Consider the following 22618-nt stretch of genomic DNA (forward strand, 5'->3'; position numbering starts at 1 on the left):
ACCAGTGATACACATATTTCAAGACTATAAGACCACTAGGATTCTATCACCATTTCCAGATACTTTATAGGCTGGTAGAATGTTGATTATATGCTGCCAGGACATTCTGACATGTCCATACAACAACTCACCCAGGCATGGCCCGTATTCTAAAGAATTGTATTATTTGAACCCAAGATTTAAGCCATGCATGTGACATACAATAATTTCCTGAATTATGCTGTGTAATCTAATTGCAATTTACACACTCACTGGTTCTGTAGCACCACCTTATACACCACATTTTATCCTTAATCCAACAGGCGTTTCATCATTTTCAGTTTGTTTCATCATTTTCAATTTGTGTAATCCCTAACAGTAACATAATGTTCCACGTGCTCATATTTGTTTTCAATAACTGCCCTATAACTCTATTACAGGCTATTCATTATGGAATTCGTGATAATTAGGGTTAGGGTTACCATTTCTAATTTCCTTTTATTGCAGGATGACAAACTTTGGTATGCAACATCAATGTGTAACGAAAAACATGGGATTGGAGTCTGATTGTGGATTACTCATTGTTAAACTCAATAGCGCCCCCTAGGAATTCTTTTTTTTGACATATTTGGCACCATCTGCTGGCAACATGCAACAATTTGGAAATCTAAAATTTGGCATAGAACATCTTTGTGTCTCCCAGAATAAGTAAGTTAAGTCAAATTACAGATTTCCTAGCCACAGACTCTGTAGCGCCCCCTACAATTTCATGCACTTTCTCTCTTTTTGACAACTTTGGCCCCACCCCCTTGGAATTCAAAAGTACATACAGACTTCATATTGGATATGTCACTTATATAGGTCACACTGAACATGTGAGTGAAGTCAAAATGCAGCCAACACATTTGCAGACTCAATAGCGCCCCCTAGAAATTCTATTTTTTGTCAGTTTTTCCTCATTTTTGACCCAGTCTACAGCCAACACATAAAAAGGTAGAAGCCTGCAATTTGGTATGATTGATCTATGTGTCACACAGAATAGGAAAAATAAGTTAAATTACAACTTCCATGTTCACTGGCTCTATAGCGCCCCCTAGAAATTCCACATTTTTGATTTTTGGCCCCGCCTCCCAGTCACATACAAGCAGGTAGAGGGCCAATATTTTACAGATATGTTTGTCACTATAGCCTCTATCAAAATATGTGCCATATGTTGACATTCCATGAAAAAAAAGGTGTTACGCCTACCAAGCTGTAAATGGCTCCTTCGCTTCTTTTAATGGTACCTTTTTAGGATGGCTGTGGGCTAAGCATCGACAGAGCATGAAAATTTGCGTGTAATATATTTTTTTTTTGCAGATCATGTATTTCTGCATCAAGACAAGTCAAAATAAGAATGTTTTGATGTTTTTTGACCAATTTATTGACTTTTAAGCATTAAAAGTCACAACCGTTGGATGCCAAAATTACACATGGCAAGCATTTCCCTTTCCCTACAGTGGCTACTATTAGTCAAATGCCTGAAAAATGGTTAATATAATTTCAGCACATATCCATTTGTCAATTCAAGTACATATTGGGATGTGTAAGTGGGTAATAAATGATTTATTAACTTAAAATTACCAACCGTCATAGCCGTTTCCTACCAAAATTATGCATTTCCAAGCATCCCAGTTTGCCCCACAGTGGCTACATTGACTCAAATACCTGAAAATTGGTTTATTTCACCACAGCACACATGGCTTTGTCAATCCAAGCACATATGGGGATGTTTAAGTGGGTTTTCAATCATTTATTTACTTATAAGTATCAAAAGTCTTAGTCGCTTGCTGGCACAATTATGTATTTCCAAGCAATTCAGGATGCCCCACGCATGGCTATTGAATCAAGCGTCTAAATCTTGGATTATTTCCTATCAACTTGCCAATTCAAGTGCATATGTGGATGTTAAGAGAGTTTTAAGGATGTATGGACATAAAAGTAGGCTACCAAAAGTCATAGCTTGCTGCCAAAATAAGCATATACGTTCCCCCCAGTGGCTACATTGAGTCAAATCATGCTGGATTATTTCTGCAAGGCGTATGTTCACCTATCAATTAAACTAAAATGTGGATATTCAAGTGGGTTTTGAATTAGGCTATGTAAGTTATGTGTGTAGGCAAAACAAACCTATTTTTACAGAAAAAAAACGAACTGGCAGCATATCCAAAACGGTCTCAGATTTGACATTGCAAAACTGTTTTTTATTTTTATTTTAGAATGGCACACATCTGGCCTATAAGCACAACTCAAAATACATATTTACAAGTGGGTTTTGAAGGATCCAAGCCAGGAGTATTAAGACAAAATGCCAAAATCAAAATCTGAAATAAAGTTAGGCCAAACGAAGTATTTGTTTTGTGTGTAATATTTTTAGTATTATTTCCAGAGTAATACTAATACTACTGCTGCCCATTAACAGATGTTAGGAGACCTTTTTAATGAATACTTACCACCGTCATGAAATTCAAAGTAGGCTATTTGTTATGACCGCCATTTTGAATGTCCAGAAATAGAATTTTTAGCTGCAAAACTTACTGTACTTTGGTCATACTATTAGATATCACTTTAGTCCTATTATTTAGTAATTAATCATGAAAAGATCTAATTTGGCAATGGGCAGCACTATTTCAATGAGCAGCATAGTTGCAATACTCTGGCCAACATCCTACACAGCGCACCTTTAAGTAGACCTAATATGTAACGAATTGGTCATTGCCATTCTGGTAACAGCTAATTTAGGTCTACAGGGGTAGTGCTTTAAAATGTTACATACACTCTTCTCCATCATCATGCATGGTAGTTCATATTGTGTTACATATGAATGAGCTGTTTCATTGGCCTGGGCACACTCATATTCCTCTGACAACCAAATTTCATGTTCAAGTCTTGTTACAACATACATTAATGGTGTATGTGGGCCAACTGTGTAATACACATTTGAAATGATCCCATGGGCTGCATGAAATTAAGATTTTGCCCCCAGTGTTATGTACAATAAAACTGTAAACAATACGCTACACACAGAGCTGTCAAAGTCTAGCCATACCAGACGTTTATTTCACTGAACTCGCATCCCAGCATGCCCTGCACAAATGTTATTATGTCGTCTTCAAGTAGCATCAGGAAATATGAAATATCAGCACAGGCAACAGAGCAGACATAACATTTCCCCCCTCCCCAGGGGAGACCCAGGAACATCATTCATATTGTCAGAGTACATAGTCCCTGAGATGGCCTGGATGGGCCCTTGTACGGGCCGGTCGCCTCCAGGTCTGTTGCAGTAGGCGGCGGCACCTTGCGAACACGGCATAAAATGGCGGGGCCCAGCTGCTCAGTCACTTGCAGTGGGGCAGAACAGAATGACTTGAGCTTGTGGCCCCGGGTAGGCCTGCGGATCCTCAATCAGTCCAGTGGAGCAAGTGTGGGGCTTTTAACCCTGTGGGAGCGGTCAAAGCACTGTTTCACTCTGCGTTGATGAGTGGCGACCCAGCTGCTCCAGTGTCTGGTGTCGCGCACCATGCGGGGCAGATGGTAGTGGGCCAACAGGGAACTGCAGACGATCCAAAGGTAAAGGCAGTTCGGTCTAAGTTTAATGTGAAGACTAGCAAAAAACACATTCTATTAATTTAACATATACTCAACTCCAAGCTCAAACCTGATAAAGGCATATAGTATATTGACAATTAAGAATTAAAAACAAGGACCAACCAGATGTGTCAATTACGTAAACTTTGACAAAGTTTTGTATAAAAATCACCTGTCACATCGACTTGACTGGTCCCTTGAAGAAGAAATATTACAGACTGTACACAATTCAGAATCGTTGGCAGGCATCATTAATGTATCACAGCTATTAAAACCACCTGAAATAAAATATGACTTATAGTGGATCGTGTAGAATTATACTGTGAGTCTGCATACAGCCTCTGGTCATGCCATGACCAAGTGAAGACGTATGGCAGTTCTTCAGTCACTTGGTCATAATTTGGCATCCTGGGATGGGAGAGAGGAGGGACGATTCGGCATGACAGTCTGGTAGATGAAGATGTTGGCGAGTCTGGAGTTGCGGAAGCAGATACTCCTGTACCTCTACCCGGAGGGCAGCAGGCTGAACAGCTTGTATGCGTTGTGGTATACATCACTGCCAATAATCAGTCCTTCATAGGTGAAGCAGGTGGTAAATGTCTTGCTTGAGGGGAGTGGGGTCCCAGAAGCCTTGTTGTAGTCTGTGCAGCTTCCACCCCACATAGTGATGATGAATCTACGGAATTCGGTGACACACTGGAAACAACATAAAAAACAGGAGATATATATTTTAAACAAATATATACATTTTTTTTTTAAAGCAGGAGATATATACACAGAAACATATACATAACAATCTCAAATTAAATACAGATTCAGACATTATAATGGCTTTTCACTTGTTGCTGCATTTGGGGAAATGATACATTTTTTTAGTGTACTCATCCCTCTCAACTTTCAAGCAGTTTGTGGAGACTCATCTCGTCTGAGAGAGCTCCCCTACATAACAAAGCATTCATTCCTAATCTGTAATTCATAACCCTATGCACTTACTTTATCCTGCTTACACACGATCAGTAGGTCTTCAGTTTTACAATGGTTTACTTGTATACAGCTGTCCTCTGTGTTCACCCCACACTCTGATCCACATGGATACACATTTGGATAAAGTGTCTGCTAAATGAATTGTAATGTAATATAATGTGATAAAATCACAACACCAAAACAACAACTAAACTGTACTTAAGTTAACCTTCCTCTACTTGGTGGGTTAAAAGATGTCAAGTAGACATATTCTTTTCAGCTTTACAATGTAGAGGGGTGATATTTGTGTGGAGATCTACAAACACAACTGGGAGGTTAGCATGGTCCATTCTGCAGGAGCAGCACTGAGCAATGTGTGCGGTGTGGGGGAGATAATATGGTTAGGTTGAGAAATATGGTTAACTACTTCTACTGTGATCCACCTTCATAGTACACGGACGTAAGACACTTTACCACTGACAGATATTTGGTTGTCTATTGACCCCAAGTGATGGCCTTCAAAAACATCACAGGCAGGATAATGGAGCGCATATGCTTTTTCGACAGATAAAGTAAAACATACCTGCAACCAAACTGGCAGCGTGTTCACTCATCATCTCCTTAGCACATACCCATTAGAATCTGTGAAAAGTGTAACATGCAATGAAATTAGAGTTGTCTGCCTGTATTGTGAAACTCAAACATTCTAATGACTAATCTTGCGGAGCGAGTAATTAGTGGTGTGTGTGTGGAGTCAAGTCAGTTATATTGTCATTTTCTTCATATGCACAGGTTATACAAGTAAAATGAAATTCTCACTCTATGCCATGTCAGGACATAGTCTGTAAATGTCAGTTCTGTGTATGTCTGACATTAGTGCAAGACAGGACACGTAACACTAGTAACAATAAAGTAATTAATTAATAAATAATTACAACAAGCAGCGTTGGTCTGCGTCTGAGGTAGTGCAGGTAAGGTGCAGGTAAGGTGCAGTCACATGGTGCGGTTCCATAGGAGCTGTCTGTGTGTGTGTATGCGTGTGCGTGTGTGTGTCCTTTCCACGAGGGACAGGATCAACAAGCCATTATGTACAGTATGATGTCAAACGCAAACAGGTCATTTGAGTAATCTGGGTCTTCACTTTTTCCCTTGGATGCTCATCAGTGTAGGGCCTCTAAAACTTGGTCGAAGTAGACAAATACTGAGGCACTCAAGGTAACATTTTTTTCTTTTATTATTTGGCTACAATGCCTACGTGTTTCGATCCTTATGTCCCTTCCTCAGGGCATATGTAAAAATTGTAACCTTTAGGAGTTTAGTGCCTCAGCATTGTTCTACCTATGTATGATGTGTTGTATGTTGTTGCAGGGTCCAGACAGTTATTGTTGGGTAGTGTATGAATGGGATAGTGGGGTAGTGTGTTTAGAGAATGCCAAAAATCTGCACATAAGCAGTGTAGTCAGTAGATCCACATCACAAGATGAGATTCTGGGGGATGAAATGGGATGAATTTGATGTGCAAAATAGAAAGACCACAGCTGACCGACCAGTATGACAAAATGTTCAGTTTGTGTATGCTTACCTGCAAATTAGTCTCTGGAAGTAGGAGGGGGAGGGCTGGATTATCTGACGGAGGCTGGACAGGATGAATTCCATGGGAATGGTTGAAGAGGGCAGTCGGGGTGCCCGGAGTGTCATCACTACCCCTCGCTGCAGCTCCTGGATCAGCTGGGTTGTTGGCACTGCCTGGGCTGAGGAGCTGGATTTCTGTTTTTGCCATGATTGGTAGACCCTTTGAATAACTCGTTACCAGCATGATCTATGTAGGTAGGAACAAGCAAAATCCACAAAGATGGTGTGTATACAGCAGGGGTGAAAGTAGTTTTCATGTCTTACAGGTGCTATACCCCACCCATCCCCACCCTCAACCAAACAAAATAAACATGAGCACTACAGATCTATAACTGACTCTTTCAGGTGTCTTCATAGGACACTTGTCTCAAATGGCAGTGTATGTGTTTTTTCCACACCTTGCTTTTTCAGATGAGGGTTTTTGTCCAGCATTAACTCTGTTCTCTTACCAGCTATGTGCTGCTGCTGTAAATGTTATACCAGTCATACACACCTGTGCGCAACGGTACACTTTCAGATGCCTAGGAGCGATGCGATGGAGATGCCTAGGGAAATGCAGACATAACATATGATGACCATATGATCACAAGACTACTACTACTACTACTGTAACAAAACAACAACAAAAAACACAAATAACAGTACTAAAAACATTATGGTAAGCTTATTTAGTCACACAGCATCTCATTCATATGCAGTTAAAAAAAACATGAAAAAATAAATAAAACAGCCCCACCCAATGAAGTTCGATATAGAGTTGGGGGAATTAGAATATGTAATGGAAATTGGCCATTTTATACAGAGAAGCATTTGAAACAAGGTAGACACAGTTTTGGCTGCAATGCTAGGTTGGGTGCCATGGTCAATAGGACTTTTTTTGTTTTTTTTTAAATTACTATGACATTATACTTTAGCTGACGCTTTAGTCCAAAGCACAGAGTATTGGTTACAGTCCCTGGAGCAGTGTGGGGTTAGGTTACGTGCCTTGCTCAAGGGCATCTCAGCCATGGAGCAAGATAGGGAGTGGAAAAGTGGGATTCTAACCTGCAACCCTCTGATCTGACGCCCGCCTCCTGCTCTAGGCTGCCTACTTCATGTATAGATGCAAATGTAAGTTCAAACACATTTTACCTGCATGTACAGAAAGAATGGAATTTGAACTTGAAACACCTAACCAAACCTGTAGCCTACACACACAAAATGACTGCCCATGTAGCCTACCTGGGACAGAAGCACCAGCTCAGTAGGTTAATGACAGAACCAGTCCGAAGCAGGTACAAAATATCCTGTCACCTGAAAGTTGGGGGGAGAGAGAGAGAGAGAGAGAGAGAGAGAGAGAGAGATTAGTGAACCTGTCAAGCAAGTGCTCTGCTCAGAATGAGATTTCAGAGTACATATCGCGCTATTTACTCTCTTTAGCAGAACTTTGGCGCATCTGACGTCGTTTTCAAAGTTCTGCTTGCTTGATGAGGCCGAGATACCGCTTGTAAAACCAAACAGTATAAATAATTATGGACAGAATAATTTGCCACGCGAGCAATAATGGGTAGGCTAGGCTAGGCTACACAGTAGAAGCAGCTGGCTGGTAAAACCAACTGTGACAGTCAGAAAAGTTTGGCGACTAAACCAATGATGTGACCTGGAAGATGCATTCAAATATAGCAGTTAATGCACATTCACCTTATCAATTAAATTAACTTACCTCCAGTCCAATACGGTCCAGCTAAACCCAGTACATGGGAATGCAGTCCGTAAAATCCACAATCCAGAGAGTGGTCGCAATAAAATGACATCATTGGTGTAGTAGCAGAGGGAGGGGGTCTGTGGATTTATTATGAAATTATTATTAGGGATTTAATGATGAAATTATTCAAAACGTTGTAGGCCTAGAGGTTGTTGTGCGCAAATCACGATCTGGACAAATTTATGTCAATGTTTACAGGGTTCGTTTTAATTCAATCAAACAGAAAAATACTTGCTAAAATCAAAACTTGACTTTAACAGCCCAAAAGAGCTCAGTATTAGTTTGTGGGGACTTAACAGCATATTTATAATGAGTCGTTACGTTAAGCAACGTGAATAACGTTTTGTTTTTGTTATAAATAGGCTAACAATAAAGCCTCCTGGCCTTAAAAGATAGTGCTGGCTACTGCGCATGTGTGACATCACAGGGAATGCGGCTGAATAACGACGCAATTTTGAGTTTGGTTTGCGTGATAAATGCGACGCAATTAGCTCGAGATCACGTTGCTTCCCCTCCCCTCCCCTCCCCTCCGTTTCGGCGCTAATGAATTCTTCATTTATATGCAGCCTCATGATGTGGCAGCGCGAGGCAGCACCACAACTCATAATTAATTACCAGAGAGAGCTGTGACTTTGGTGCAAAAACACAAATTCACAGCTTTTTCTGCCCCGTATTAATGTGAGATAAATGCCCTATATACTGTTGTTGCCCATTGACGTTTCTTTTTTTCAATTTAGGAAGGGGACGGACGGAAGACGTGTATCAGTATGCAGAGCATATGGATCCTTAGAAGTACACACACACTAGGGAGGCGGTATCACCAGCAGCGCATGCTGTGACCTCAGAGCTGTGCGGCTAAAGCATAAATAATAGTCCCTTCCCTGACAATCTGCACTCGCGAGTGATCAGCACTTCTGTCACCATGTGTTTGTGCGAGCAGCTTCACTTTATCATCTGTCAGCTCATCAGGGGAGGTGGAAACAAATGTAAAAAATGAAGCCTCTCCATTCTCTCTCCCTCTCTCTCTCTCTCTCTCTCTCTCTCTCTCTCTCTCTCTCTCTCTCTCTCATATCTATCAGAAAAATGGCCCTCCTCTCCTTTCTCTCCAAAGGCGGTGAGTATGTAATGGATGGCACTTGAGTTGTATAGTCCACCCACACACACAGGTATTGCAGATGGTGAGCTTAAAATTCATGTTTTGTTTTGTCCGTTGTTTCCTTATTTCCAGGCACGGCCTTCAGTAAATCCAACCTCTGATCCTAACCTTAATAAACCACAGAGATTTAACAGATGAGTTATTGATATTCCCAGCATCTGTAAGCAGTCTGCAGGATCATCTTTAATCTAACCAAAGGGTAGAATGGTGCCCTTGTGATCCCTTGTGATCTCACATTCATGCTTTTCATAATGCAACTCTATTGCGCAAGTTGGCCTGATGTCAAACGCGTGTAGCAAGGGCACATCCATTTAGAAATGGTTGAAACATTTACATTAACACCTGTGGGAGGAAAGTGCTTTATTTAGCGTAATGTCAGCAAACAACTAGCAAATGGCACCAAACTCCCTGTGGTCATCTGTAGTCATGCTCTGTACCCATCTCATGAAATATTAAAGCTGACATACCCGTATTTTGCTCTCAGTCTTTATTAAGTGTTTTCATTGACCAATGGGGACATAAGGGCAGTCATGGGTAAGCGGTTAGGGCGTCTGACTTGTAGCCCAAAGGTTGCCGGTTCGAGTCCCGACCCGCCAGGTTGGTGGGGGGAGCAATTAACCAGTGCTCTCCCCCATCTTCCTCCATGACTGAGGTACCCTGAGCATGGTACTCTCCCTTGGGACACCATTGGGGGCTGCCACCTTGCACAGGTGAGGCATAAATGCAATTTCATTGTGTGCAGTGAGCACGTGTGTGCTGTGGAGTGCTGTGTTACAATGACAAGGGGATTTGGAGATTCCCAGTGGGGCTTTAATAAGGCATGTTTTCCCCCAAAATATCCAATATATAGCCAATATATTATAGGCCTATATATTACATTTTAAAGAGCAGCTTCGCCATTCATCCATGTCATTCATTCAATCTAGAAGACTACCTAATATATTAGGTAGGCCTATATATAACTAACCATGAATCAATGTCCATCCATTCCAATTATTCATTCATCCACTAATTAATCAAATGAATAAAAAAGGTCAACACTACCTTTTTTCTTTACACCTGACCTACAAGATGCACATACTGTACCACATAACCTACCCCATGTCCAATTTAGAGCAGAGCTAACTGTGCCCATGAGCCAGGGTCAGGGGTTGGGGGTTAGGGTTTGGGCCATGTTGACAGGCTACTGGTTGCTCTTTTTGAAAAAAAAAAAGAAACACTGGTGCTACTTGTTAGCACAGCCATATCAAAGGAACATACAAATAATAGGCCCCGATAGAAGACAGCATCCCTTTTGAAACAACAAAATTAATTGTGTCCGTTTATTTACCGTCGTCGCCAGCGTTTCATAAAACCGGGCTATTCCCAGGTGTGTTTTTAAGTTTGAAAAGCCTTTTAATTTTGTCTCCCACTCTTTCTCTCCCTGTTTCTCTAATCACCTCATCTCCATTTTTTGTTTGTGAGTCACAAAGAGACTTTTTTCCCACTCTCTTCCTGTTTCTCCTGAAGTGCCATCATCAGCTCATGGCCCAGTGAACATCATTTATTTTGAGAAGGAGGTGAGTGCACAGGAGTCAGCTACTTCTCTACTCTCTCAGCCCGGGAGACAAATTGAGGAGTGAAAATAGAAGTAGGAAGGGAACATTTATTTTTTTGGGCGCTTAGTGTTTTAAAACTTCTCACATTAATGAATCCCTATGCTCTCAGGATGACCTCACGTTTCCTTCACTGGGGTTTTTATTCTTGGCGGAGAGCATGCCTGCTGGCAGCTTTTGCCAGGCCCAGGACAAAGTCATCTGATAGGCCCCCCCACCAATACATACGATGTAATGAAGACCCAATTTTGGGGCCCTTCTTTCCCTGGGTCTGGGACAACGGACTCCTTTGTCTCCCCTTGTCGGCCTCCTTGGTGGGGAGACAAGAAATCCAAGAGACAGGGATGTTAGCAACCCTGCTGATGGGTGCTGATATATACGCTCCCCTATCACTGTCCTATGTGGCTGCTATCTTCAGCCATGGGAACTGACATGCCTTGATAAGTTCACCTCTCCTCCCTGGGGGAAGGGCATCGATGACCGGGAAAGTCAATACTGGTCAGCCGGAGACACATACTCCGATGGCTGGATGCTGCAGAGTGTGGCTTACTGACCACTCTAGAAACCCCCTGAAGGCTTCTGAATCGAGGATCAGAAACAGTATTTCTGATTATTCTATAACCCAAAAAAATACTACATGACAGCAAAAATGTATTCTTTTCATGGACAGTACTTCATTTTACAGTCTTCTTCACAGTATGTACTTACATTGTATGCACAGCACATACGTACCCTAACCATAACCTAACCCTCATTTTAACCTCGGTCCTCCTGAAGTATTTTGTAATCAGTAATGTTTTGGGTCGGTACATGTTATATTACATTGTACTTTTACAATTACAAATAATAGGGACTGTAAATGTACTATTATTTTTCAAATGTAATAAAGCTTTGCATTGCATAAAAAATATGTATGAGTCATGCCAAAATCTGACAGAGATGTTGACAAAATGCAGATTTACATGTATTTTAGACCAATAACCAAAGGTTACACTCATTATTTTTGTTGATATGATGTATGGATTAATCTTGATAACTGGAGTGCTCTCCTGGGAAAAAAAGACAAACAACAACAACAACAAAACATCATTACTGCAGGGGAGCGCTAGGGAGTCTGGCCATTGAGCGTTCCGTGATTGTCCAATAATGTGCAGGGGCCCGGCCATTAGAACGGATTGGTATTCCGATTTCACACCTCCAAATGAGAGTGTGGGGTAGGCCACCCCTCCCTGCGATGGGCTAGGAGCCATTTTCCAAGTGGCAATATACACCAGCCTCTCCAAGCCAATGCACCATCTTCTAGTGCAATTACATGAATTTGGCTATTAATGCTTCACTTCCTCCATCCACCTCCATTAAAATACCCTCAGGCTCACGTTAAAGCAGGATTTTCTTCCAAAACAAGCAATAAAAGGTAAATGCTTGTCTAAGCGAATGGTTGTGTGTGAACGGGCGAAGGCAACAATCATTTGTGAATCCCGTTTTAATGACCGACTTGCAGGTTGAATCAACGCATAGTAAGAAAATATTGGTAGAATTTGATTTCCATGAGTGTTGAAAGACAAAATGACACATCACGCATGAAGGACACAAATCACAATGTCAAATGTGTGATAAAAATAATTATTCTTTGAAGAAATTGTGAATAAAAGATCATCTTTGACTCTGCAAAGTGCTACATGCAGTTGAAAATCACATGCTTGACCGGATATTGTGAACACGACTGTCCTACAGTAATTAGCCAAAGACATCCAGATTTAATGGGAAAGTGGGGGTGGTGGAGTGGCATAACGACATTTACGAGCCAATAATACCTGAATAACACCAGTGCTGTTCTTGAAGTAGTCTACTACAAATGCAAAAAAACATGTCAGAGTGAATTTACGTATATATAGGCCTACGTTTTTCAGGCCTGTTTTATGACAACTTCACAGCCACAGGATCAGCATGACTTGTATTGAACAAGAGAAGTCAGTTCTTCATATGTATACAGTACATGTGTTGTGAGCAACATTCTGTATCTTGTCTACTAATCATCCTGAGGGCAGTGTAAAAAGATTGCAACTCAAGCTCCAGAAATCTGTGATCAAAGAGGTTTCATTACCTGTTCGACACTGCATAAGACAAACTGCAGCCTATATACATTGTATGATAACAGAATCCTAGCTAAATGTTGAGGGGCTCACGAGGTCCTCTGCAGATACAAATCACTGTTACAGCTGGCTTAGGACTACAACATAAAAAAGACACTGCAGACCATAAACTGACTATTTAACATTCGGTTATTGTACAGTGGAGGTAAAGTCTTGAGGGTGAAGTGAGTGGTTGCATGCATTACCTCGATGAGTAGAACATGCAGATGTACACAAGATGTAAGAAATGTCTGTTAAAACCAGGAGAAGATCTTAACAATCATTATCAACAGGTTATTTTTTAGCAGATGTAGAGCACTAAAGTAGGTTCCACTCTAATCTCGGGCCAATAAATCACTGTAAATCCAGATATTGATGCAGAAGGGGAAAAACATCTCACCAACACATTCTTACACTTTTCTCCTCCTTAGAGCAGCAGTGGTAATTTATTGAGGTCTTTTGATGATCTGACAAGGAACAGTCAATATCATCAAATTTGGATGGGATTTCTGGCGCAAGCCCTTTTTCTCTTCAAAAGAGACTCGCCTTTAACACACGGTTACAGTCTTACATCCACGCGCAGCAGCCCGATACGCTGAGGGATCAATTAGTTGCCATGAGAGATAACCGCCGAATATTTGCATAGAGCTTTCATCGTTGCCATGGAGCGCCGCAAACATTCCAGCCACTCTTGTTGTGGATGTGCAGGGGGCAGGGCCGCTGACAGCTTTTGCTGGGCCCAGGACAAAGTCAACTGAAAGGGCCCCCTTCCCAGTTCATATACAATGTAATGGGCACCCAATTCTAGGGCCCTATGTCCCTGGGCCCGGGACAACATACCCCTTTATCCCCCTCTGTCGGCGGGCCTGGCAGGGGGTGTGTGCAGCTGGGAGAAATATAACATGTAGGCAGTACACTGTATACAGTATATCAAAGAGACGCCGCAACCTCCCTCGTACCCCTTGCTGTGCATAGTGGATGCCTGTGATGATGAACGCAGTGCTACAGCTGCTTGAAGAAAAAATGGGGAGATGACAAGAAACATTGTGGATGCTACTGTAAATTTATATTGGCAGGGCAATAGACCATACATGGACGCTTGAATCAGTTAGCCTATGTCAGAGGGTGTGTATATATATGTGTACATTTTCAATGTGTGCGCAATAAGAGGCAGAGCGCCTTCAGAGAGTAAATTACACAGTCCGGCATGCAGGAGAAAAGGAAGGTTTTCACGGATCATGACATGCAGTAAACCATCTTTGGGAGGGGAGGGGATGCATTGAGTGTTTCCTCTAATGCATAAAATGAACCTTTGATAAATGCCGAGGATGTTCTTGAGCACACCGGTGTATGTACGTATATCTCTCCCCAGGCTCATTTCATTTGAGAGTAGCGGGCACTACATGTACGTACAGTATGGTAATGCGGCATGGTGCGCCATTAACCTAATGCAGTGATTCACTCAGGTTTGTGGCCCTGACACTTAAGTCACTGTTCATGTAAAAGTCCTAGAGAGAGAGCCTGCTACATCTTTGACCAAGGAATTCAGCCTGTGCATCTTTAGCTCAATTATGAGATCCATGATTATGTAGACATAAGGGAAATCGTGTTGACAGTGGCCTCTGTGAGCCTCTCGGCAGGGTGTTGGTATGCCACGCGTATCAGGGGCTCCCCGTTATGCATGTGAACGTTTCTGCCAGAACGCTGTCCTCAATTTGCCCCGGAAATTGTGTGCATTATTGTGTGTGAGAGAGTGTATGCTTGCATTCGTGCTCGTGTGTGTGTGTGTGTGTGTGTGTGTGTGTGTGTGTGTGTGTGTGTGTGTGTGTGTGTGTGTGTGTGTGTGTGTGTGTGTGTGCGCGCGCTTGCATTCATGCTTGTGTGCGTGCGTGCGTGCGTGCGTGCGTGTGTGTGTTTGTGTGAGTGCTCATGTGCTGGTGAGATTATATTTGTATTCATGTGTGTATCTGTATGTGTGTGTCTGTGTTTATAGAGTCGGCCTAATATTGGCACGGTGTCTTCATCATGAGTCTCTCTAAGCATCTAAATGTTCATAACCATCCCAATAAAGCCTGAGGAGGAGGCTGGCGAGAGAGAGAGAGAGAGAGACAGAGAGAGAGAGACAGAGAGAGAGAGAGACAGAGAGAGAGAGAGAGAGAGAGGAGGGAAGGGGAGGGGAGGAAAGGGGAGGAAAGGGGAGGAAAGGGACAGAGAGAGAAAGATGCAGGTAGACAGAGAGAGGAGGAGGAGGAGAGAGAGAGTTTGAGAAAGAGAGAGAGAGGAACGGGAGAAAGAGAGACTGAGAGTGAGCGTGAGAGTGGGACTCAGCTCGTCCCCATTGAGGCTGTAATGTCATTGCCAGGGCCTGTGACAGCCTTTGCAGGGTCGGGGACAAAATCATCTGAAAGGTCTCCCCTTCACATATGTACAATATAATGGCGCCCTAATTCTGGGTGCCCCCTTTTCATGGGACCGGGACAACAGACCCCTTTGCCATCACCTCACCCCACCCCACCTCCCCCATCCTGACTCCCTGGCCATTGCCATAACATTTGGATAATGGAAGTGCCGTACATTCACTCCTCCTCCTGCCGGCGGACAGCGCAAGCAAGGGCAGAAGTAAGGCGTCTGCATCTGCTGGATCCACATTAGCAATGATGGCTCCATTAGCCTACCCCAACAGTTGCAGTGCACCGTTTAACACTAGCGAAGCTATATCAGCCCTGACAACGGAGGACCGGCTCGACTTTTTGGTCAGCTGTCACGGGCAGCCAGATGGCCAGGCGCTGTGATGATATCAGGGATCACAAGACCTTCTGCAATGACATCCAGCTGGTGGGCTGTGGTTGCCATGTGTTTGTTAGCAAACTCTCTCTCTCTCGCTAACGCCTCACTTCATGGGGTGTTATGCTAATGCTACTGACTGACAACATTAGCTGTCAGGATTCTGGATCACTTTGTTGCCCAATGTCCTTTTAATCTGAGGAGCTCGGGGAGTTTAGTGGATACAGTACAAGTCCATGCGGACGCAGAGGGCTAAACTGCATACGTAGGCCTACTGTAAGCCTAAACTCCCGATCCAGTGGCACAGGAAAATCAAGACCGGTGAGAACACAGAGAAAATATGAAGATGTACTTTCAATTATTTTATCTTCATTTAATCACCTGGGGTACTGAAGGCTTGTGCATCCAATTTGTATAAATCACACTGTACACGGTATCTGGTAGTGTTAATTCAACACTTAGAGAGTCATTTGATGGTACTCAAAGTGTTGAATTAACACTGCATTTGTTTACTGTGTGTGAAACTCAATTGAGTTTGTACTTTGTACTTTGTTCTTTTATAAGTATGGTACCCAAATCCTCTCTTGGGAGACCACTTGGCAATGTTGGCGCATGTTCTTCTTGACTGGCCAAATCCATTTCTCTGACGTCAGTTGCTATGATTAATGTAGCTTTGAGCATGTGTGGGATTTGGCACGGCAGTGCATTCGTGATCCTTCACAACAACATCAACAAAATAATTCTCCTCACGAAATTGAACAAGTCATCAAACATAATGCAAGCTGACAGCTGTTACTCATAGGTTAGGTTAAAAGGGCTTTAACAGACAAAGCTCATTGAAATATCTGTTGTTTTAATATCCGCAATCGTTCAACCCTGCACCTGCCTCTGACTTCATAATTAATATATTATAGGCTATGTGGGCCCTTTTCGGCCCATGTTACTATATCAAGCAGAGATAAAATCTGTTCCCTATCAAATGTCACAGCCAGTGTCACAGCCAACCTTCAATAGAAGGCCAAGTTCTAAAGTGCAAAAAAGCTTGTAATCCTGCCGTTAAAACTCGGTGAAACTCAGGACTGACTATATTACTGCTTTTTTAACCATTAAATGTTGAAGTCAAGCCGTGCACTTTTACTGATGAAAATGGGCACTTGAAGGTTTGAGCAGCCATAGTAACATTATATATAATAACTATATATCTGTACCACCAGATTATAAGATTTGAAGTCTTTACAGCCAGTGGCAACAACCCCTGGAGACACTGCAGCAAGGCTAAGCATATAGACTGAGGGCTCTAACAACACAAAGTCTTGACTATGAGTAAGATAACATGTGCCACAGTCCACAACATGTACCTAATCTATACGGTTGTTTGGGAGTTGCACCTTAAAGTGGAGGTTAAATTACAAATGAAGAAAGACATAGCGGTAAATAGCCTTTAGGGCAGTGTTTCTCAACCTTTTTTTAGGCGAGGCACCCTTTCAATTCATGAAAAAATTTCAAGGCACCCCAAACCAATAAGTCGTAACATTGCATCGCATCCGATACCACACAAGCTTAGAAAATCAACACATTTGGAGACGTCACACGACCTACGTTCGAAGTTGCAGCTGACTGGGGCGACCTATATTTACTTTATTGTGCGTAAATGGCAGATGAAAGATTCCACTGACTAGCATTAACTTATCAATGTAGACAAATATGTATTATATTACATCATTTATTTATCAACCACGTTTCCTCGGCACCCCTGAGGGGGCCCCGCGGCACCCCTGAGGGGGCCCCGCGGCACCCCAGGGTGCCCCGGCACCCCTGTTGAGAAACACTGCTTTATGGAACCAACCAAGCCCAAAACTTTTCATAATACTGATAGCTAGTGTTTAACACTTAGCAGCCATATACAGTACGTACATTGCTGGCGTAGCAATTACACTTCAAAGTGCTGATCCTTTGTTTTATAGCTTCCATGTATACGTGAACTCCTGTAGAGAAATGTGCAGGTCATACAGTGCACGGCTGACACATGATGAAGTACGTACACATGTAAACTTGCAATGCGAGGCAAGTTGCACTGCAATGTTGCTGAAGGACTCACTGGTTCCCAAACTTTTTCTGACGAGGCCCTCTTTTGGACTTAAGAATGTTTTCACGAGCCCCACCCCCCACATTTTTAGGTATTTTTTTGCCCATTAATATTCATACATTTTCCATTAACAATTCCTGAAATTATGTCAGCTGTTAACTTGTGGATTTTTCGTTTTTATGCAAAGTCCCTTCTGTCAGTGACCCTCCAGCAGTAATTCTGTAACCCCCCTCCCGTTTGGGAACCACTGCTGTAGGTTATGTACAGTGCTCCCCACGTGTGAGTTCTTGTGTGAGCAACATTCTGATGATCTAGTCACATCAGAATATGACTGCGTAAGTAAGGACACACCTAGAGTTAGTCTGTCCTCAAGTGTTGGCCTACTGCAACTCAGGCACTGAATACTGTTGGACAAATCCAAAAGCCTTGAGTAGACAGAAGACTTTTTGTCTGTAACGAAGAAACAAAGATGGCAGCAAGGCCACTGTGCTGTGCAGATAAATGAAAAAGTGTCAGGTGCAAAAGGAAAAGACCAAGAGAGAGGGAATGAGTCATCATACAAATAATGACACTAGAAATCCTTACTGTAAGACAATGACATGAATAAGCGTAACGTGATAATAACTAGGACAGGAGGGGGTTGCAACATCATTGTTTTTGGAGATGACTTGGGCCATGACTTGTGATGTGAATCGCAATGAATGATTTATCCTGTATGCAATGTGAATGGTTACATTTTTGTCATAGGGCCAAAAATATTAAAGAATGCCTTGTCTACGAGACACAGGTGATGTGAATAAAACTTGCTGGAAGATGGCAGGCAGGTTCCTTCCTTCCTATTTCTGTTGAGTAAAATGGCTTGTGATGTGTGCTTTGCCTCCAGATCTGAGAACCTAAAGTTAGCACTGCATCATGCACTTGGGTTTGGAGGATATATATATACATATAGTTATATATTTACTCTTTCTGTGAAATCTAGTGTTTTCTCTCTCTCCCCCCCACCAAAATCTCTGGAGAGGGAAATGTCCTTGAGACTGCGGGCCCCTCTGACTGTTGGCTGCATCTTGAAGAAAGGACTAAGAGGAGCGACTTGAGAGACTAAGACGTAAAAAAAATAAGGCCACGGGGAGCACAACTCTCACCCTTGGGTTTGACGTAAAACTAGTAATGACCTGCCTCCATTGAGACAGCGTTTTATAAAACCCGCTCTGAACTGTGTAAACAAAAATAGAAGAACATCGAATGTCCAGGGAGGGTTTTTGTAAATGCAGCCCTTTAATTCTGTTGCAAGGCTATCATCACCAAGCTGTGAACGAAATCCCTAAGGCGGCCATTCGTTATTCGTTTTTAAACATCGTTGTTTATTGCGTTCATGCCAATCCATCTTCAAGTGAAGAACAGGGAGAGAGCTCTGTCTTGGGCCTTATCAGTTTCTAACAACGGGAGATTTCCTCAGCAGATAATGTAAATGCACCAATTTATTACGCACATAGACCTTATAATGTGTATGTTTTTATGTCTACTCCGTTTGTTTTCATAATGAGCTGGTGGGCTTAAATGGTGGTCAGGAAAATATCTTTTTGGCGTTTAAGGATGGCTACCCGGCAACCATGACCTTTGCCAATGACACATAGTGATTAAGAGAATTTGCCCTTATTAAATCACTGTCAGATGCTCAGTGTTACAAATGGCCTCATTATCGTGACTGCTCAAACATGACCTCGGGAATTTTTGGTGTCCACAGCAGCGATTTCAATTTAATTTAGCCTTTCAATTTTAATTTTGATCGTTACAGGCAATGGATTGCTAAATATTGAGAGTAAACAGTGGACAAGCATGTCAAAGAGACACATAACTGTTGTGACGAATGTCTTCAATGCGCCAACAACTATGCTTTATGATATCTAGTGTCAAACACATTATGGCATTCTATCCTTCACTGATTCATTTGTTGGTTATTATACTGCAGCAGTGTTATGACCATGTAGACCAATCACATACTTGCATTAACATAGCAACATAATATAGATCTTTCGTCACTGCAGGCTCGCTCTGTTGTACACAGGGTTTTTTCCCCTCGTTCAATAATGTTTTTATTCGAATCTTTGAGTAGTTCATTTTTTTTCTATTTGTTTTGCTTTGTACAGAAAGTGTGGAGGCGGATCCGCAGTAATGAGTAGGCCTGTCGTAAAAAAAAAACCAGCGCATTTGCGGATTCACCACAATAAGTAGGAGAGAAGAAATCACCATGCATGCGCTGGCTCGCAGAGCCTTCACTCCATTCTAGCCCACTTTAGATTTATAAGGGTGAGCCTTCCTCTGGGTGTATTTAACGCTCCAAATTAAGGATCAAGCCAGCTGAATGCATATTGTATGGGTCAAAATGCAGCCCTGGGTGAGGGAGGAGGGGAGGGGAGGGGAGCACATGAAGGTGTCCTTTATCATCTTTTAGCGGCAACAAATGACTGCCCTTGGGTCCCGCCGCTCGCTGCCTCAATTGACTGAAGATTTCTTTTCCTAAGAAAATCACAGCATCTTAAGATCTGCTCACTTTTTTCTTTCTTGAGGCATTTTTTCCCCCTTTCTTTTTCCTTCTTTTTCTTTCAAGAAAAGAGCATGAAGACTGACCTTCCATGGATCTGATGAGAGGAGGGCTTTGGTGGTAACCTTAAGGTGGATAAAGCTTTTTTACTAGAGAATAACATCCAACAAGCGTACACGGGGGCAAGATGGGAGCAGGTGAAAGTGCAGGTCTACATTGTAGAACAGCAGGCTGCACCCTCCAGACACACCAGCTGCCCTTGCAGAGTCTGCCTCATTGTTGTGACACACATAGAGGATTTTAGGTCAAAAGATTACACACCATACATACAGGATATGCCATGAAAGCGCAACAAATTGTAGAAAGAGGAAACAGTACCTTTGCTTTACCCATGACATGTATCACAATTCTATCTCCATCATCTGTCTCTATCAGCATTTGATGCTTAATACTTGTAGTCAATACATAAAAGGCCTATTTCTCAGGCTGCGTGCTGGAAATTCCTAAATAATGTGAGTACATAGTGTTAACAACGTCTTCGTGTGCAGTTCAGACTTAGTCTCGCATCTGCAACTTTACATCAACTCCGTTTGGCAGAGGTGCTACCAAGAGGAATGAAGGTGGACCTTGTTTCAATAGCTCCATCACTAGCTCCATCACTAGCCTCATTATGTGCACCAAGTTTACTACCATAGCACCACTCTACAACGTTACACAGAGCCTTCAGCAATACATTATGACTTGGTCATTGCCACTCTGGTAACAGCAACATTTATAACAGGGCCCATGTCTTAACAGATCGAGGTGTAGGCCTAGAGAGGAAGGTTAACTAATGTTCGACACCAAGCTGTGCTAGCTGTAATGATGTTTCTCGTTTCTTTCAAAGAGGTTTTCAAAGCAGTGTTTTGTGGAGACCTCTGCCCTAACTGTTTCTTTAAATGCCAGTATAAAAAAACGATACAGAAAATAATTGTTTTGTGTGAACTATGAGTGTGTGGAGTGGATTGCAGTATTATCCCATGACACGCTAGTAGTGCACTGTAGGGCAGGGGTTCCCCAACTTTACCATGACAAGGCCCCCGTATGCCGGTATAGATTCCAGCCAAGGCCTCCCTGACATGGGTCTATGTCTGTGTGTCAGCACCCCAGTCGGACATATAAAATATCAATAATAGTATTAATGTTCAGAGATGCAATAGATTATTATCATTCAGTTCAGTTATAATGCAGTTCTTTTCTAGTGAGAGTATTGTCCAGCTTATTTTTGTTTATTTTTGTTTATTTTTGTTTATTCAGTTATTATTTTGTTTTGCTATATCTTCTCTTCCAACTTGCCGTGGACCCCCGAGCACCCCTTTGCGGTTCCCCTGGGGTCCCCGACCCCCATTTTGAAAACCACTGCTGTAGGGTATACTCATTTGTCTTTGAAAAAAAGAAATCTTGCCGCAAAACAGTGCACTTACATCAATGATCTCAGTGTTGGACAAATATGTGGTCCCTGCATGACAGCTGGTGTGTGAGTTTTTTTTCCTTCTATTTCTATCATTTATTCATTTATTTATGGTATGGACCCTGTTGTGAGCCTGTGAGTGAAAAGACTGATATATAAAACATAATAAGCAAGTAATGCCACATGGGAGGTGGATGTTGGTGGAGATATTTGCCCAAGGCCATATAGGACCTTTTCCGACAGCTCAAACAAAAGCACACATTTGTAACCAGTCTATTGTTTTTGCATGCTCTAGACGGCAAAGGGAAGGTACACTACACTACACTACACTTTTTTTCTTGAAATGTGGTTGCAACCCCCCCCCCCAAAGCCTTCTCCACTTGTTTTTCTTAATGAGTTATATTGCAGAGGGCCGTGTCATTCCTTAAGATAGAGATAAAACACCTCTCTTAAGGCCTGGAAGACACTCTGTTTCCCTTTGAGTAATGCATTCTTTTACCTGCGCATCAGCTATTCCTGCATATAAACGAGAGGTGATTTCTCTTTTCACTCACTTCTATCTTTCGGTTTTCACGAAAGAGCTGTCTACACAGCCCATTTGGAAACTTTAATGCGCTGTAATCACCAAGTTTGTCTTGCGCAGAGAAATGCAAAAGTTCAGCCAGACGTGATGAGCATGCCTTTTTCTGATTTCCGGTGATTCAGAAAACATGGCCTCGATTCTGACATTAATTGGTAATGAATAGCAATGTCGCTGATTGTTTTGATTGGAGGAACAAATCCGAGTGCATCTTTGCACTGAAACTGCAGCAAATTGCTGCTGCATTTGCCGTGCTGCTATATATGCCCTGTGGAAAAAAAACATGAGGCACAAACAGCTTCAGAGAGTGGGTTTGCTGAAGGTTATGTTTCAACTTCTGGCGGCAAA

General features: G+C 42.3%; 2 long non-coding RNA genes across 3 annotated transcripts; both read right to left on the minus strand.

Moving 5' to 3' along the window:
* Window positions 1–3048: 3048 nt before the first annotated feature.
* Window positions 3049–3865, minus strand: LOC134452312 (uncharacterized). The gene is made up of 2 exons (XR_010035426.1): window positions 3779–3865; window positions 3049–3571 (listed from the first exon to the last, which is right to left on the minus strand). It is a non-coding gene; the product is annotated as an uncharacterized LOC134452312 (long non-coding RNA).
* A 204-nt stretch (window positions 3866–4069) lies between these two features.
* On the minus strand, window positions 4070–8013 carry LOC134452313 (uncharacterized). 2 transcript variants are annotated; one of them, XR_010035428.1, is made up of 7 exons: window positions 7904–8013; window positions 7423–7494; window positions 7246–7332; window positions 6695–6746; window positions 6152–6388; window positions 5153–5211; window positions 4070–4302 (listed from the first exon to the last, which is right to left on the minus strand). It is a non-coding gene; the product is annotated as an uncharacterized LOC134452313 (long non-coding RNA). The 2 variants fall into 2 exon arrangements; XR_010035427.1 differs by lacking the exon at window positions 7246–7332.
* Between the last annotated feature and the right edge of the window lie 14605 nt (window positions 8014–22618).

The sequence above is a fragment of the Engraulis encrasicolus genome, chromosome 7, assembly GCF_034702125.1.
Source record: "Engraulis encrasicolus isolate BLACKSEA-1 chromosome 7, IST_EnEncr_1.0, whole genome shotgun sequence".
In the NCBI taxonomy this organism is placed as follows: domain Eukaryota; kingdom Metazoa; phylum Chordata; class Actinopteri; order Clupeiformes; family Engraulidae; genus Engraulis; species Engraulis encrasicolus.